This window comes from Neolamprologus multifasciatus, chromosome 7 (assembly GCF_963576455.1).
Source record: "Neolamprologus multifasciatus chromosome 7, fNeoMul1.2, whole genome shotgun sequence".
Classification (NCBI taxonomy): domain Eukaryota; kingdom Metazoa; phylum Chordata; class Actinopteri; order Cichliformes; family Cichlidae; genus Neolamprologus; species Neolamprologus multifasciatus.
Genome location: NC_140445.1, coordinates 35,314,847 through 35,334,220, shown reverse-complemented (window position 1 = coordinate 35,334,220; position 19,374 = coordinate 35,314,847). Strand labels below are relative to the sequence as shown.

General features: G+C 39.5%; 1 long non-coding RNA gene across 1 annotated transcript; it reads right to left on the bottom strand.

Moving 5' to 3' along the window:
- Positions 1 to 9,258: 9,258 nt before the first annotated feature.
- On the bottom strand, positions 9,259 to 9,555 carry LOC146514674 (uncharacterized). Its single transcript, XR_014875062.1, has 2 exons — positions 9,465 to 9,555; positions 9,259 to 9,428 (listed from the first exon to the last, which is right to left on the bottom strand). It is a non-coding gene; the product is annotated as an uncharacterized LOC146514674 (long non-coding RNA).
- Positions 9,556 to 19,374: the final 9,819 nt, after the last annotated feature.

Genomic DNA, 19,374 nt, shown 5'->3' with positions numbered 1-19,374 from the left:
TATCACAGTCTGAAGAACATACATTTATAATTTTGTACTAACAAGGTGAGTCTGAAAGAGCTGTTTGCCGGCATGCCTTGCATAATGTGCAACGTGGGTCAAAAGAAGAAGTGGCAGGCCTAAATAATAACCTATCTACTATCTATGAAAGATGCATCTGGCCCTTCAGGTGATACAGTTCTGTAATGGAAGGAAGGCACCGTCAGGAAGACAGAAAATACATTTTGAGGTATGCCAGCAAGGACATAGATTTGGTTTTGGCATTGGTGGGGACGGAAGATTCAACCGCCAAACCCTGCCCTGTTTCTTTTTTTTTCCTTTTTGTTTTTGCTTCTTAATAAAAAGAGGAGAAATATACTTGCCTACATATGCTATTCTACGTGCTTTTAAACCATTTAAAATCACAATTCATAGTTTTATATGTGAATTATATAATGTTAAATTACTATTAAATAAATGACTGACTAAGTATTTTAGGCTTTAGTTTACTTCAGCCATAATCCATATAAATCAGGTATCATACAAAAATAAAAATAGCTTCAAATACAGTCATGACAATAAAAGAATATGACGTTAAAGACTTAACAACATTACTTCAGTTGTAGTACACCAACATCTGTTATATTTTGGCACTAAGGGAACACTGAATGACCTGGTGGGTTTTGTCCATAAAACTACTCATCTAAGATTACCACAAAGTAAAAGATCTCTCAGCAAAATTATGCAACATTTTAGCCACACTATTGCCCCGATCAAATCAGTGAGCTGGGATTTTCTATTCTAAAAATGAACTTCTGTTACAGCAACAGACATGGACTACATGTCCCACACAACAACTCAAGGAGCCAAACACATGCCTGCTCCTCTCGTTAACAGAGATAAACTGCTGCCATATTTGTTTTACATCTATACTGTCCAGTCTCTCCTGGTGGACATGTAGCAGCATTGTTTAATCTCATTTGAGTCATTGTTGACCTTAGCCATCTTTTTAGTCTTCTGAGAGCACTGAAGCTTCTTTCAGCCTCAGTACATGCGTTTTATCCTCAGATTACAATTATTATTCTGTGCTTGATGTGTCTCACCTTTGGCCCTGGCTCTTCCCCTCTGACTGCACTAGGACATATTGCACCTGATAAAATAACACATTGATTCGTGCCATATAAAAAGTGAGACATGTTAATTCAGATTCTTTGTCAAATATACACCAATGAAACAATTTACATCAGCAGCCTAACAATTGTCATGATAATAAATACTATTTAAACTATAGCACCAAATCATCAGTCAGTCACCCGTGACCTCGCATCTTCACCTCTGTCTGAGCTACAACATGGCAGAGCTGCCTCTGTCACCTGATAAATAACAATGAGACATTCCACATACATGCAGTCACACATGTGCTTCAAATACAGTAATGAACCAACAAGTCATCATCCAATTTCACCTGTGATCTTGTATCACCAGTGCTCTCTGAGCTCTATGTTGGATCTTCTGTCACCTGACAAATAGGACATAAATGACAATAAGAATAAAATGTGGAGCTGCTTCAGTGTTTCTGTCAATTTGTGCAGATCTTGACTCATCAATAATGTTTGTAGGGTGAGTGCATTTTTAAAACAATTTGTGCAAACTGCACTACAAGGTGGATATTTGCAAAATCATGACTACCTCATGACATTTTGTCTCAAAAATGAACCCTATGAATGGTACTGACATATTCATATATGAATATGTCAGTACCATTAGGATGAAATTATTGTGTCACCAACATTTTAACGTTAGACATATAATTTTAACAGCCTCTGTAAACTAATATCGTGGCTTGCTCCAGGCTGCCGTTTTCTCTGACAGTTTCAATCAAAATTAGAAATGCTACTCTGGGAGACTGAGATAACTAATAGTGCTGCCTGTTGTGCAGTTAGTTTCCAAAACCCGTTATTCGTGGTTACATACAATTTTAGACTGATGTGGGCCAAAGCCTAGCATAGCCTGTAACATTATTATGACGGACACATTTTATGAGTTCATTTGGCTTTAAGTGACTTACAGGTTTCTTTGAAAAACAATTTCTTATATCCAGGTTCTTCCTTTGCGCTGCCGTCCTCCTCTCCTCCTCGCAGCGCAGGTTTGCCGCTGCTGAAACTAAACAGAGCTCCCTGAAAGGCACAGCCAATCACATTGGCCATATTTGTCACATGAGGTAGGACTCCAGTAGAGAAGTAATTTAACTCTCTCTGCACCGCTGGGGGAATGAGACGTTAACAGATCGTTTTTTTTCTTTCTATCGGGTTTGATTTTCTTTACTCGAAGAGATCAAATTATTGGTGGGGACAATTCAATAATCGCTGAATATTGGTGGGGACATGTCCATTCCGTCCATGCCAAATCTATGCCCTTGTATGCCAGATTAAACAAGAACTGGACTGAAAATCCAGTGGGCACAAGTCAGATGGACTTGTGGCCACTCCCGCCTGTAAACTGTTATTCCACGTTGTTATTTATTGATTTTTACATTTCAATAAATTACTGCACATGTTTCCTATTTTCCCAGCAAAATGTAAAGAAATTAAGGGTGACTCAATACTTTTTTATAGTACTGCATTGCTCTACACAAAAGAGGTAAAGTTGTGCAACTGTTAATTATCCTGTTGTCTGTAATTTTTATACTGTCCAGCTATGCTGTCAGCCTTTTGTCTTTTTTATTAGTATCCACACTAGCATCATTCTTGGAAGCAGAAATGCAATCTTATAGGGAAATTATGTATCAGCTGCAGACTCCCCGTCTACCTAAAGTGAGCGTCTGTTATCAGATGTTGACAGTGTCAAAAATGTGTGGTACAACCAGTTAACATTTTACATGCTGGTGTTTGTCCATCAGCTAGTCTTGGAGAAGAGTGAAGTTGTAACACACTAAGTGTGAAACCAAGCATTATGTCTGCATCAGCCACTATCTGTGCTTTTCATGGTCTATTTTTAATATAGAAACCATTTATATGTTTCTACACTCCTTTAGTTTGGCATATCTAGTCAGTAATATACTACCTAGTAATATGGTATTATAGGAAATTTATATTTATGTTTTTTATTTTAGAAAAAATATCTGAGGCATAAAACCAGATATGGGCTGTACACATTGTTCCCCACATGTACCTTTATTTCAGCATTTCAAGGTGATAAGTGGAGGGTGGAGGAGAGTAAATGAATGACAGGTTTAGAGCTGTAACATCAGAACATTGTGGACACTTAACAAAAACTGATTGGACAGGTTTTGAGTCACGTTCCAGTCATTGAGAACTAAAGATATAAGATATAAGACAAAGAGCTTGCCATGAGCCTTTGAGAGCCAACTAATATATTATTTACTATTAGTTTGATGTAGAAACAGCGTAAGAAAAATGTAATTCCATGAATAGTAAATCGAGTGAGTGCTCAGGCAAATTAGAGACCCATCAGATGTTCCCAGTAACTCAAATTAAGACCGAGCCAACTGTGTAAATGAGCTAACATTAATGCAAATGTTAGCTGCAGGGTTTTTTTTTTGTGCATAAAATAGTAGCACACGGGTTACATGTTATCATATCACTAACATGCAATTTGGCATGAAATAACAATTTTCAATTTCGTTTTTCAACTGACTGTTTAACCTAATAAAGCAAAGGAGACTTCCTCCTTAAAGAGACTTCCTTTGATTTTTATATTCTTTGACCCCCAGAAATATATCAGATACAGTTATCTTGGAAATTCAAAGAACACTTTATTAAAAAACAAAAAAACAAAAAACCCTTTCAGAAAAATGTAACATTTTCTGAGGAAGTCTAATTAATTTGTTCTTTTGAATTAATGAATACATACCGCTTCTGTATCTTCGAGCCCCAGAAACTGAATCAATTTGAATTTAAATCTTTGTAGTCCAAACACAAAACTAGAAAAGATCTGAATATACATAATCACCTTTAGCTCATATATGCCTTCACTTGGCACGAAAGCTGCTTCTGCAGTTTCTTTGACAGCTGAGTAATGATGACATGGGTAGCCTACTTCTGTCTCAGCAATCATTTGTGTAAACTTAGCACTTGACTTCTGTTGAATTAAATTGAAGTTGCATGAAAGACAGTTTGGGTGGAGAAAGGCATCCATGAGCAATTTGTTTTTGTAAAGATGTGGGAGATAGGTGTTGGGCACTCTTAAGTGGGTACTGCACTAGCTGCAGTACCACAGTAGCTGTACTAGAATAGCTGAAATGTAGTACAAGTCTGATATCCAGTTAAAAAGTAAAATTAGCAATCGTAAATGTAGCTCACTAAGGGTTTGTAATGTGAAAAATTTTGTGTGGAGTTTAAAAGTATTCAGATATAATTAAAATCAAATACAATCATAAACATAGAATATTTTCACATTAAAAGTGCCACTAAGGCGGTATCTGATTAGATGTGCAGTTATCTAAATCAATCTCTCTTGAACCAGCTTGCTCAGGTTCACGGGTTTGGCTGTGCAATTCTCTGGAAAAGGTTTTGGTTTCCCTGAAAATGGTTCAAAAACTTGAACTGAAACTGTTGATTGACTGCCTGTGTCTACACCGGCGTGCCAATTTCATTTTTTAGTAGTGTTGGTGAAACAAGATAATGCAGATCCAGCCTTACTTGTTCATTTAAAAGGATGATAATTTGAACTAGTAACTGATTATACTGACCATGAAGAAAATGATCCTTAAAAGATCTGTATGATTTTATACTTACAAATACTTACTAGTAATACCATCTACTACTCCATCTACTGTGGAGTGTAATTGTATTTTAGTGGGTTTTTTTTATTTTAAAGCTTATAAATAAATCATTGTTTAACATAGTGTGTCATAGGTTTCCAGCATTTTCTTCATTTACATTCATGTTGATATATCAAAGGGGATCAGTTGCATTATAGCACAAAATATTCTCCCAACATTATTTACACCAGTTATAAAGACTGTTCGTAGTAAATATCATTCATTCTCACATTTCTCCTCTTGTCCTGAGCATTTAAAACTTTTTCTTTGTTTTTTTTAAGATTTAAATTTAGACTGCACCAACTCAAACACACCAAGATGAACATTCTAATGTGGTGATGAAAAACTTCTCTTTCATGTTTTCAAAGTGTGCTGGTTTATCCTCATCACAGTGAGCCAGTACATCTCCCTAGACTGTAGACATCTTGTGCTGTGCACAGCGCTGTGGATAGACGTGTGTGCCTGGAGTGTGACTGTAGGTGACTGATAAGATTAGTACGGGTGAGGCCACAGAGAAAGAGAACTGGATGTGTTTCTCAGGAATTAAGGATGTGTTGCTTTGCCAGGGGCTGGCAAGTTTAACAGCACTTTTGCAAAGTGAAGATAGTGAAGTCAAAACTAAAACACAAAGACAGAAGATGAGAACAACTCTGTACGAGTACTTGCCTTATTCCTAATTTTTTTTGTGTGTTATTTGTTTTTATATTTGTCACATTTACACATTTCAGATCATCTAACAAATTTTAATATTTGTCAAAAGTAACATAAGTAAATACAAAATGCTGGGGTTTTTTTTAAATGATGAGTTCATGTTTTTCTATAAAGAGAAAAAAGATATCTAAATGTACCTGGTCTTAAGTCGTGCACTTGACCACTTTTTTTTGGAAAGCTTCAAAGATCAGTTTCAGTATTCACACACAGGTCTGATTACTGCCACAGGCCTTGAATAAATAAACCACCTAAATACAACCTGTCTGACAAAGTGAAGTAGACTAAGTTGAAAAACAACATCTATCAGTCTGGGAAGAGTTACAAGGCCATTTCCAAGGATTTATGACTCCGGTGACCCACAGTGAAAGTCATGATCCACAAAAGGCGAAAACTTGGAACAGTGGGGAACTTTCTCAGGAGTGGCTGACCACCCAAAACTTCTACAACAGTGCATCAATGACTAAACCATTAGGTCACAACAAAACCCAGAACAACATCTACAGAACTTAAGGCTTATCTTGTCTCAGTTATAGTTAGACTTCATGAGTCAACAAGAAGAAAGAATCAGAATCAGAAGACTTTATTTATCCCCAACGAGCAATTTACAAACAACCGAGCAGCATAAGTTGAAGATAAGGACAATAAGAACAGGCAATAGGAGTGAAATAATAAATACACAGAATATACAGTATATACAGTTTTAAAATTACTGTTAATTAATTCTGTTATGGAAGAAGTAACAGAGAAGGGTTGTTCAGCTTTTGGCATCACATAAATGATGAAGATCTTACTGAAAATAAAATGGACAGAGAAGAATAAGTTGGTCCTTGAATAATTTCTTTCTTTCCAGGCCATTTTTAAAGTTTGGCATGAGCTGATCAAACCATGTTTAGCTGGATAGCACTGTCCCAGTTCTAATTTCTGGGAGTGATCATCACTAAGGTCTTTTCTTCGACTTCCACTGTCACCAGTAACATGACACAACAACCCCTTTGAGAAGGCTGAGGAGAATCAGACATCAACTTCTACCAAATGCACAGGGGAGAGTGTGCTGACAGCACCTGATGGCATGGCTTTTTATCAGAACTGCAGAGAACATCATAGGCACACAGCTTTTCTAGAGAGAAGGGCCAGAGAAGGGCCTCTAATATTATTGGAGACTGCACCCCTCTTTGAACTGCTGCCCTATGGCAAACATTGCAAGACTTAAAGGATGTTGAACAGCTTCTTTTCCCACAGTACTTTGAAGATGCACCACACCTTAAATACCTCTTTGTATTCTCATTAGTACCTAATTTTGAATCTTTGAAAACAGAGGGCTTTCCCTCTGGTGGCCTTTACAGAGAAGATACATTTAAACCTCACTGCCAGGTATAGCAGGTATGGCAGTGAGGTTTACAAAAAAAAGAAAATAACTGCAGATTTCACATTTCAGTGCTATGCAGTGGGCTGCAGGCGAACCTTTGGCGAGCTGGGCTGCATGTGTCACACCTTTGCTTTAATGACTCAAAATAAAACTGAAATTTGTCTGCAACCCAAAAAGTGACAAGTGAAAATGGAAGCGACACTCAAGCATAAACACAAGTAATTTAAGTAATTTGAAAAAAGTAAATGGGGACCTAAAGCTCTGAATCTGTTATTTTGAGAAGGGGGTTAACAGGAAATGTAATTTCTACATTTTTCTGTCATGTATTCTGAGCAGTAACACATTGCCTAATCATATGTTGCAGACAGTCTGTGACTTCTGCAGTATTAGTAGTAGTAGAAGCAGTAGTAGCAAAAATCACTATAATAGCACCACCCACACATTGGTGTTATGTTTAAGTGTGCAAACTCTGGGACTTGGAGTTTGGTTGCCTTTTGCATATTTCAGTTTCAGAAGATTGTTAACAGAATTTTAAGGACTTGTGGTTATCCTTGCGGATACTTATTTGCCAAGTTCATACATTACACTTTCAAGCTGTTTTTAAAACATATTGGCAGTTAAATCATAAGCCAGTAGAGAGCAGTATAGTTATTTATAACAAGCCTGTGTTTTTTTAATCCTTAAAAAATCATAGCAGATTCTGGATTATCACAAAGGAAAACATGATCATTGTGATCATATGTCCGTATCCATGCTGCAGCCTCATTATCACAAAGAAACACAGAATCTAATAAACAATGAACTATAACTTGGCAACCTAGGAGCTTAAGATAACTAAATGAACTTAAACATAAACCATAAACCATCAAAACATATGAAAACTCAAAATGATGGGTCAAATGACACAGGATCATGAAAAAGCCAGATTCCTGGGGCTTCAGGGTATGTTTACAAATGGTATAATGTCCAGTATTTACACTGTGGAATGAATTAAGTTGTTTGATAAATCTATTTTTTCTTTCTTTAAATTTTAATAATGTATAGCAATTGTGGCTCCAGCAGATCCCAGGAACAACATCTGAGATCTCTGTCCAGAAGAACACAGTCCTAGGAACTGGACAGATTCTGTGCAGGACCCTCAAGCTCCCAAGCCACCAGTAGAGGACCTCAACTTGAAGGATAAAGATCTCCTGCAGGAAAGAGAGGGGATTAAAAAAATAAATAAATAAATAAATTATATATATATATATATATATATATATATATAAGGGAGTCTGTGGGCATCATTTTATAATAGACACAGAATAATATCTGCACATGTTATTCACACTAAATAATAATTTTGCAGCACATCTCCCCAGTTTTTGATGCACTCATATGCTACGGGCCACCATGACTTTTCAATCTGAGCGCTATTAACTGCTAACATGCAATCATGACAACACAGGCTGAAGCAGCCAGGAAATTGAATCTAATAATTTGTGTTCAGTTTTTATAAGGTGCATGGGTTTTTGACATAGTCCAGAAACTCAAATTATTCAATCATGGATACAAATTGTAGAAACAAACTGCCAGACAGAACAACACCAGACCACTGTACACCACTGTGTGCATTTGCAAATATGCAAAGGTATGCTGTGATGCAAAATTGATCATTAGAGGCTGGACTCTTTGCAGACATCTACGTCCCCTCTAGTTTATTGTTATTGCTTCAGCTTGTCTCCATAGTCTTGTCTGTACGTGCATCCTTCAAACTGATTAGAATGTGGCATTAAAGGAGCTACTCGTGCATGTCTGCAACTTTCTGTGTTCACTAGGGATGCACCGATACCGATACTGGTATGGGGTATCGCGGTCGATACTGTAAAATGTGTGTGTACTCATACTCGTAAAAGTTAACCGATACCATGAACCGATACTAACTTATTTCATTAATCAGAGGGTGGCATGTCATTTTTGTTGTAGTTTTTTAGATTGGCCACTAGGGGGACATCCCGCGCAAAACAGACACAGGGTTAGACGAGTCAGACTGGCAGCTCCAGATAAAAAAAGAGAAACTGGAGGCTGCTGTAGCTAGGCTAAACAAAATGTCAGCAGTGTGGACCGGAACAGCCAACTTTAACTCAGGTTTTGGAAAAGCGATGAAAAATGTCAAGAGAAAATCCACGGGCAGTTAAAATAACAGAGGCTCTGACTCATTTTATTGCTCTGGATGACCAGCCAATGCCGGCCGTGGAAAACATAGGATTGCACCATCTTCTCAGCATACTCCAGCTGCGATATGAAATTCCCAGCCGCCCACACATCAGGGAGATAATGGTTAGGGGTGGGTTTTTATAATCGATTTATCGATTAAAATCGATTCTGGCTTGGATAACGTAAAATCGATTCATTAAAATCCTGAATCGATTTTTTAATATAAATTTATTTTGCCCGAAATGGCAGAATCTCTGGTGAAATCTCACAAAATTTCAACAACCACCAAACAGCTAAGACAGTAAATGAGAGCAGGAACACGGATTCTGCACAAAGACTTAAACACACAGCGCAACCCGCGGATCAGAATCAGTGAGATGTCGCCTTTCTCACCTGACCGCAGGGACAAGGTCGGGGCTGAAAGCCGACAGCTCGCTGATTCTGATCTGTCGGCGGGTCCGCGCTTTGTGTTCATGCCCTTTATGCACTGATTCTAAAGCTGTTAGTTTTATCTCCCTCCAAACAATATTGACCGAACCAGCAGCAAAAGAAGATCCAAACTACACTTCACATAAACATCGTCATGTATTCACTCTTACTTTTACTGTTTTGCTTCAACCAAGATGCACAGCTCTCTCTCGCTCTCCCCCTCTCTCTCTCTGTACTGTTTTCTGCATTATTCGCTTGCTTGTTATGCACAAGTCTACCGTTGTTTACAGCGCTGTCGGCCGATGGGTTTTTTTTTTTTCGTTTTATATACTTCCGAAAAGAAAACCTAATTTCTGCCGTTCAATACTGAACAAATTTAAACTTTTTAGAATTATGCAAAATGCAAAACGCTTAGCCGTGTCTCTAATAAAACCGCTGTAACTTCAGAGGTAATGTTCATGTGTTGATTAATGGTTTTCTTTCATTTTTGATGTACCGCAGAATATTTTTATAAAATCCCAGGCCAGGAAAATCCCCTTCATGTTTTTCTGTGCTTTATCCTCAGCTACTTTGACACAAAGGCATCTGCTGTGATGCTCAGACCTTGGATAAAGTCTTGCATGTGTCAGCTTCCTTTTTATAGATACCAAAATATGTAACTGTACTGATCTGAATTATAATATTTCTGACTGTCAAAATTTCCCAGATTCAAATCGAAGTGAATCGAATCGAATCGAATTAAATCGAATCGTGGATCGAATCGATTCGGGACCTTGTGAATCGGAATTGAATCGATTCTAGAAATCAGTGACGATACCCAGCCCTAATAATGGTGCCAAAACTTTCTAAAGAGGTAAAGACAAGCAGTGTGTGCGATGTCAGTCCTTGGTTTAACGGCACAGTGGACTGATGATCCACGGGCAGATGAGGAGTTTGTTCGTCAATGCCAAATACTTTCATTATTTTGTTTGTTTGTTTACAATATGGACACTCTGCAATAATTTAAAAGTTTATTTTATTCTCAAACCTAATTTGTATTTATTTTATTCCAAACAGAAGTGTTTATTTATTATTCTGAAAGCTCGAGACAGTGCCAATAGTTCAGTGATATTTTGTTAAATTACAATGTGGAGACTCTGCAATAATTTAACAGAAGTGCTTATTTTTCACTTGAAATTTTTTTGTGGTCATTTTTTTTATTACGATATTATTTATTATCGGCAGAGAATAAAATAAAACCTGTCTTCCAATTCATTGCATTTGTGTGTGTGTGTGTGTGTGTGCGTGTGTGTGTGTGTGTGTGGTAGAAGTATCGATTTTTGTACTCTGTATCGGCAAGTACTCAGATCCAAGTATCGATATCGTATCGGTTTGAAAAAATTGGTATCGTTGCATCCCTAGTGTTCACAGTGGCTAGAGAGTATAAGGCCAGGGCCTTATACTCTATACTATACTATACTATATATATATATATACTCTATACTATACTATATAAGGCCTCAATCTCATGGATGGACATCATGAACAAGAAGCTGTTCCATTTTTAGTGTTTCTAAAAGATATATAGATACAGCACCAGCTTTATTCTCCCAGCATAATAAAAATGAAAATTCTGTATTTGGTGTGCCACCCCAATATTTTTAGTGGCACTCATATAGCCACTCCTGTGTAAACAATTCTGGAGGCGCCCTGCATTTAAGCAACCAGGACTTGCCATCAGATTGGACTGATCAGTTAACAAACGAGACCTAACCTCCTTTGGATTTAAAAAAAAAAAAAAATCTATCTATTTTTGTTTCTGCCCACAACTAGTGAAGTAGCTGTAGCCAATGTAAATACAATGTAAATCTGCATTAAAATCTTTACATGTAGTAAGAAGATTACATAGACCTCAGAGGGAGATGAGAATAATGGACGCCTCACCCAGTGACCTTGCTGGGAAAAACTCCCTCTGCTCTCCGACCAATTGCCTAATTAATGGGCCTGGCGGCTGATAGCTCTGAATTAGTTTGCAAAACAAATGAGGGTGGCTGCTGCACCACTGAAACCTCTGTGGGGATGGGCAGTGAAGGAGGTGCTGTCATGAATGAATAACAAGACCCATACTTCTTTCACATTTGAGGAATAATTTCTATTTCTTTGTGTTTTATACCGATAGTCCAGGGGCTTTATTCCACCGATAAAAGAACAAGGATTTACAAGCACAAAGGAGCAACAGGAGGGGTTTAATGTTCCTCCACCACAGTTCAACACTGGTGGACATTTGGTTTATCTGGAGGTTGAACTGGTGCCCACAGAACCATTTTAGCCCTTTTTGAAAAAGAACTTTTTGCTTATACATCACAGGAGGTGTGTTGCTGCTGCTAAATACAAAGCGGGTAAGACATTAAAGGGATTTTCAGGTGCCACTTGATCAATAGAATAATGGGGGTAATTATCCCTCAAGTGGAGAAAGGTCTGCAATTTAAATGGACTGTTTGAGGCTGGAGTTTAGCCATCACTAGATTAAGTCCAATGCGGAGGTGTCTGTTTTCTCTGTGCATGTAACAGAACCAACACAGCATCCTCCAATCATATTTGCTGATCATGCTTCTCATGAAGTTTGAAATAGAGGTACATGGTCATTTTACTGGAAAGCAGTCATCCTCCAGATAGAACTGAATGTGCTTAGTTAATGTCATGTGGAATCTACCTACTAGATTTTTACTATCATTTCACTACAAGGGACAACAACGTCATATACAATTAGACAATGTTTGAAGCAGTTTGGGGAAAGTCTTAGTGAGGATCTCCCTCGTACCAGCAAAAGTAGGCAAGAAAATGAGAAAGGGGAAGGGGCAGTAGGGCACAGACATGGGAGCAAACAGGCTTACAGGGCAGCCTGAAATTCAAAAAAAGCTATCCCCAAACATGTTGTTCATGTGGTAACAGAGGAAGCTCATTGAGTCATCTTCAGTGAATACAGACTAAGGGCATGCGATTTGGGAAGAGGGGGGATCAGCGCTGGTTTGCTATGCTTGGGCGAGCAATAGTTGACTAGTAACTTGCAGGATGCTGGTTTGTGTCCCTGTTTAGAGAATCTCTCATTTGACTGTTTTTGTACATGATCACTTACAAAAATAAGCACAATGAAGAAAAACAGGTCCAAACTAGTATTTAATGGATATTTATTTGTCCCAGTCCATGCAGTTAAGGCTGTAAGTTTTTGGACAAAGACATATCATTTTTATTATTTTCCTTGTGGTGTCCACCTCAGGGTAGCACTCAGGATGTGACTGAAGTGATGAAGACAAAAGGCAAATCTAGTACAAGTGAGGTGGACTAGTGTTCATTGACTGATGGCAACCAGTGAATTTAGGGCAGAACGCTTTTGCAGTTTTCACCATCTTAATTTTCTCTGTTGTCATGTCGATGTCTTTTAATAAGCTCTAAATTTTGAAAAACAAACAGCAGTGACTAAAATTTAAAAGTTATTTCATTTCATCCACAAGGGGAAAATAAATGCACAAAGTTTCAAGGAAGTGCATCCAGCAGTTGATGGATATTTCTTGCCTAAAGTAGAAATGTTTGTGCAAAATAAATTTTTTCAGAGTGCAGATTGATCACTTTGCAATGCTGTAGGATGAATACCGACTTTTTTCATTAAAAATAAAATATAATTTCCATTAGTGTCATCATTTTGTGCCCTTTTGTGTGTCGCTTTATCACCAAGAAGCCAGTCCAAAGCACATTCGTGTCATGAGACAGTAATTTGTTGCTCTGGCCAGTGAAGATTTTCACTTATTAGCCATTTAAATCACGTGTTACTTAAAATCCACACAGAAATTCGACCCTGGTTTAACTCAACTCTCAACATTTTGGCCTCTACATTTTACAATTATCTCAAAGGTAATAAATCATCTCTTGTCAACTTGAGAAGAAGAAGAAAGTTCAGCAACAGGAAGAAAAAAAAAAGATGGAAAAATATATGAAATTTCCAGTGGGCATAAACATAGCGTCAAATGACAAAAGGTCACATGGATATCCAGGGCAGGTTTACCTTTCTGAAAATGATTTGAAACATCATACAGCTGCTGCCAAATACAGCAGTCCCAGCTCTGCATATCTTAAATCGGCAATACTGTTGCTCTTTACAGTGTACAGACGAATCAGCTCATCCCCTTCTACTCCGTGTACCGGTCTTGGAGATCACCCAAACTTAATGAGCTGGTGACCTTTCTCAGCATCATTTTGCAGACAGTCTATTGCGAAGTCATAATCTACACAGCAATACCAGATTGTGTGATTTGCATTTATATTGATGGGGAGGGAGTGTGATGTGATTGATGCATTGGCGGTTGCAGCGGCTGCAGTCTGGACAGGGGCTGATAAATGACATACTGAATCATCTAGGGGCCTTTTGGTCTCTCCAGCCAACTCAAAACATATTATTTCTGTTTCACATGCTGTCCTGATGAGGGTCCCAAAGGTCGCAGTGTAGACTGAGGTTAGTGTTGATGATCAATCAGCAGCTGCTGGGAGGCGATATCAACATAAGACATAGAGGGACATTGCTGCTCATTCTAACTGCTAATGACAATAACAAACATGTTATTAATGGGTGGCACAGCAACCAATGAGAGCAGTGTCACACATACATAATTAACCTTAACAGAATACTTGTTAAAGGGTGTCACAGTATAAACATAAGTAAAACTTTTAATTCTCTAACAGCACAAAATATTTTTTAAACAACTATAAAAAGTAATTCTTGTATCAAAAGGCAGCATGACAGTAGAGAAACGGGTTTCTCATTAGCACCCAAATCTGCAGATCTCAGAGCCTAATAGAAAGTTTCAGCTCATCGTTAACAGTCAAACTATACAACATACCCTATGTGCAGCTACACGCAATTAGCAACAAATTGTTTAAATATAGCTGTATTTTCATCAGAGACTGATAAAGACCAAAAACTGAGCTAAAAGAGACTCAAACATTGATGGCAGAGGGACCCCAGTGCCTCTGTCCCAAAGACTCGTCAATGATGCCCTGGCAACCATCACTTACTAGGAAAAGGTGTGTATTCAGGTTAGCAAGCATTTGCTGGTAGTTGCTAATGTGAAATTGTTTGCAAAGAGGTATGGTCGTTTGGCTCTCGGCGAAGGCAGTCGCAATTTTCTCCTCTCCTCCTTCCCCTTATCTTCCCTGCTTAGCCTCTTGTGTCCTTGTCTTGTCTCGTGTGTATTACTTTCCCTGGAACACTCTCTCACAGTCTGTTCTCTAAAACCTAAAAGAGAATTATGGATTTGATCAACTGGTCTCTGAATGCTATTGACACCCTTTTCTCAACGAGAAGTCTGGGCTCGGGAGAGCCTGAGTGCCCTGGAGGTACTTTCCCTGCCGGATACATGATGGACGGGTGGCAGAAATGGAGGATCGTGTGCCTGGCGGGTCGATCGAGGACGCTGAAGATATCTACCTATTCGGAACCATGATAACAAGATTCTTGTGTCACAGTCTGCGAGGGCAGACCGTGAGGAGGGTGTTTGGAGGACCCAGGTGTGGACACAGACGAAGGAGGCAAAACGTTTACTGAACTTAAAGTGAGCCTTTATTAGGGCCGGTAAACAGTAAAGCAAAAAGAACCAAACAAAGTATGGCAATGACCTAACAAAGGGCCTAAACTGGGAAACAACTAAAGACTAAGAAAAACTAAGACTCTGACTTGGACTGTAACTAAGAGCTATGCACACGACATGAAAAAGGGCAGTCTTCTGGACTGGTACATGAAAGGCTATGAGAACATGACAGGAGCAGATTACTATGAACATGACCAGAACAGAGACTGAAAAACTATGACTCATGACGTGTAGCTAGAATGACAGGAATGTTAACAGACGACGCGACACTGACACAAAGACACACTGGGCTTAAATACACTGCGGACGTCGTCAAGGAATTAGAGACAGAAGGGGAACACAGCTGGGAGGAATAAGACCTAATGAGACAGGGGGAACAAAGCTAGAAACACTGACATAAGACAGGAACATGAACCTTCAGAGTAAAACAGGAAACAAGACACCACTAAACAAAGATGCAGACATGACACTGAGAGACAGACTAGACACTGAACTAAACCTGCAATAAACATGAGAACAAAACCTACGAACTAATCCCTAAACAAGAATAACAGAAACATAGTCATAATCATCATAATAAGAAAAGAATCCAAAAACACACCAAAACATAACTCAAAATACTGGGTCAAACTGACCCTGACTTATCGAAGAATTAAGAAAGCGGAACCGGCTGTTCAAACCCCCCCCCCCCCCCCCCCCCCCCCAGGCTGCCCGCTGGGATTGAAACGATGGGACGAGGTGCGACTTCTCAGAATGGGCTCACTGAGTGCAACATGGTTAAGATCTTGGAGAAGCTTACGGCTGCCGTGAATACTCAGAATAACACCTCTGAGCGAAAGTTGGATCACATCGTGGAGCAGCTCACTACAATCGTGAGGTCTCAGAATCGGCTCTTTGAGCACAAGAATGACAAGACCATGGAGTGCAAGTTTGATAACATCATGGAGAAACTCGCGGCTCTCCAATGGGAGATTGAGAGACCAGTGTCGGTAAAGAACAGCTTTGAAATTCTCATGAGTTTTTCGCACAAAAGAAAAACCACCATCATAATGCGGCTATCCCTTCGGCGCCAGCTGTGGGCTCAAGGCTGGAGCTGAACAAAACTCCCTGATAATGACTGTGTCACGGGGCCGAGTGGCCTGTACTGAACTGGACTCAGGTGCAGAAACCCAGAGCAGAGACAGCAGATGATGTAACAATTTATTAGGCTTAAGTACAAGAAACGTAGCAAGGACAAAAAAAAACAAACAATAAGACGTGGAGTTTGACGTGGCGTGGCCTGGGAAACGTGGCTAGGGCGAGGGAACGGGGCCTGAGATGCAGAGTGGAGCTGAGCAGGGAACAGTCACACTGAAGAGAGAAGATAGTGGAGTTAGGGAGGTAGTGGAGGCAGCTCTAAAGTGGCAAGTTGTAAGAGTAGCAATTCTTACTTGCAGTAGGGGACATGGAGTGTTGAGAGGGGGGTGATGAGAATCCAGGGGAGGCTGAGTGGCGTGGAAAGGCTGACCTGAGATCCGGGGCTTCAGATGGAGTGTGATGGCAGGAGGGCAGGCAGGTGAGGCACAGAGAGATTTTCAAAATGATTGCTTGGTATCTTGAGTCCGGGGGTGGAGCGTGAGCCAAGGTGAATCCAGCAACTGCAGCACAAGAGAGTCTTGTGAAGATAAATCACAGCAAGAACTTGAAGCATAAGGGCCTGTTACCAACATGTGTTGATGACGAACTGGCAGTGAATGAACATCAACGTGTGGCTTAAATCCCTCTGACTTGATTGCCTGCAATAGGCTCCAGGCTTGCATGAGCTGGAGGAGTTGGCCCTGCCCAGGGGCGGATCCCAGGTAAGTTCAGGAGCCTTACGGAAATTCAACCCACCCACCGCAGACCATGACAGACTGTGTTTAGACTGTTCCTTCCCATTCTAAGGCCACCTGGGTTGGCTGGAAGACTGTTTACTTAGCCTGGCAGGGCGAATGACACTGTCTCAGCTGAACTATGGACACGCCCACACATACACTTACACTGATAAGCACTCACTCATCCCCCCTCCCCTTCCAATGCCTTCGATGCTTGTATCCTCCTCGGGAACACGAGGTGGGTCTAGGCCCGCGCTGGAGAGACAGCGCAGTGGCAGGATGGCTGCTCATGAGTAGAGGTCTCTTTTTTTCCTCTTGTACTTTCCCATTGTAGTGTACATTTCAGTATTTTTTCTGTATTGCAACCGTTCTCTGACTTGTATCCCCATGTGATGTCTGTGTTGTGTGTGTAAGGTCGGGGGGCGGGTTCATTCCACTGCAGGGCAACCTGCCACTGCATGTGGCGAATAAAATTTGAACTTGAACTTGAACTTGGTGCTGAACCAAAAACCTTGCAATTTTAGACTTTTTTTTCTTGTGAAACGATATTTATAGGGGTTTGCTAACCTGTCTCTAGGCCTGTGTGAGTGAAGCCTTAGTCTTCATCACATTTGGCTTGCCTTTGAGGTTTTTTCTTTGAGAGTTTTCTCACATAAAAGTGAGAATTGGAATATGTAAATCTCACCTATGTTTAGCTTGTCCACATTTGTTTTAAGTGCATCTAAAGCTTCAGCCTCATGCTCACACACTCTCCTGTCAGGAAATGGTTAAACTGATTTTCTCTGGCAGTTAGAGTCTGTCAAAGAATGAACACTTTGTGACACCTCTAATTCTCATCTGAGTGACACATGATTTCATCTCCTATCTTTTTGACTTTTATCAATTTTCACTTGTTGGCATTTTTGTCCTGTGTGACAGCAAAATTCCACATAAAGCATGCTGCTTCAGGCTTCTGTTTCTTGTTTATGTATTGCTGCATCATGTGTGTCATTTTGCAGTGTAAAATAACAACTAAAAACCTCAAACTGCTTAAATAAAACAATCAATATTGGCCCAGCATGAACATTTACTGTCTACTGCTTGTTTCTGTGTTTTAAATCAATGTATGTATCATTTGGCTTTAGACTATTAGACCTTGGAATCAAACCATTAAATCAAACAGATCTTAATAAACCTGAAGCGTTAAATATATGCAGAGTGCATATATTTAAGCTCCAGTTTAAACACATGCTCAATATAGAGTTATGTGAGAATGAAAATACACCATCTATAAGTTTTTACATATCAGGACATAATAAAAAAATAATCTGGTCTTGAGCAGATCTTAAAATTAGGTAAATACAAGGCTACGACAAAATACAGAATCAGTGTGTCAAAGACTAGCTTACCCTTACTGCTAGGTAATAAAAGGGTAAGAAGCAGCCAGTCACTGCTAGTCAAATGTGCTTGACTAATTGATCATGAGCAAGTGTTGGCACCTCTATAAGAGCAGATCTTTTAGCTGTCATGAGCTGTGTGCAGGCAGGAACGGTGGACCAAATGTGCAGACACTCAGAGGCAGAAACGTGAACTCAAAACAGCTTTAATGCTGAACTCAAATGTAACAAAACTGAAAAAACCAAAACAAACTTACACAGGCATCCAGACAGAACACACAGCATAGGATAAGGACAATCATGACACAGACCAAAGAAAACAGATACATTAACATGACACATGGACTTTCAAAGTAAAACAGGAAACATAGTGCAGACACATGAACCTGACAAGGGGATAAGGCTGACAGGGGAGGCAGAGCAACTGTGGAACACAGAGACATAAACCATAAGACAGAGAACTCTAAGAAACCAAAAGACTAGAAATGATAAATAATATAAAAAAATCAAAGTTCAATAATAATGTAAAACTGAAAACTCTGGGTTGATTACCCAGGGACCCTAACATTAGCAGTGTGCAGTCCTGGAGCATCCAGGCATGTTAACACAATCCCAAGGAGAAAGGCTTATAAAATGCTTTCCAAACGATGTGCCTCATACTTGCATAACTGCCACAGTCACAGAAACTGTCTGACAACTAAAATTTGTCCAAACTGAGTCATGTGACAATTCAATTCAATTCAATTCAATTTTATTTATATAGCGCCAAATCACAACAAATGTCGCCTCAAGGCGCTTCATAGATACAGAGAAAAGCCCAACAATCATATGACCCCCTATGAGCAAGCACTTTGGCGACAGTGGGAAGGAAAAACTCCCTTTTAACAGGGAGTGACAGGACAATGATTCCAATCGCAGCAGCAAATCCAGCCCTCAGTCTGATGGAAATTATGTGGGGGACCTTAAAAGAGCTGTGCATAAACAAATACCTGTGAATCTCAATGGATTAAAACAACAACATAAAGAAGAGCGGGCCAAAATTCCTCCACAACGATGTGAGAGA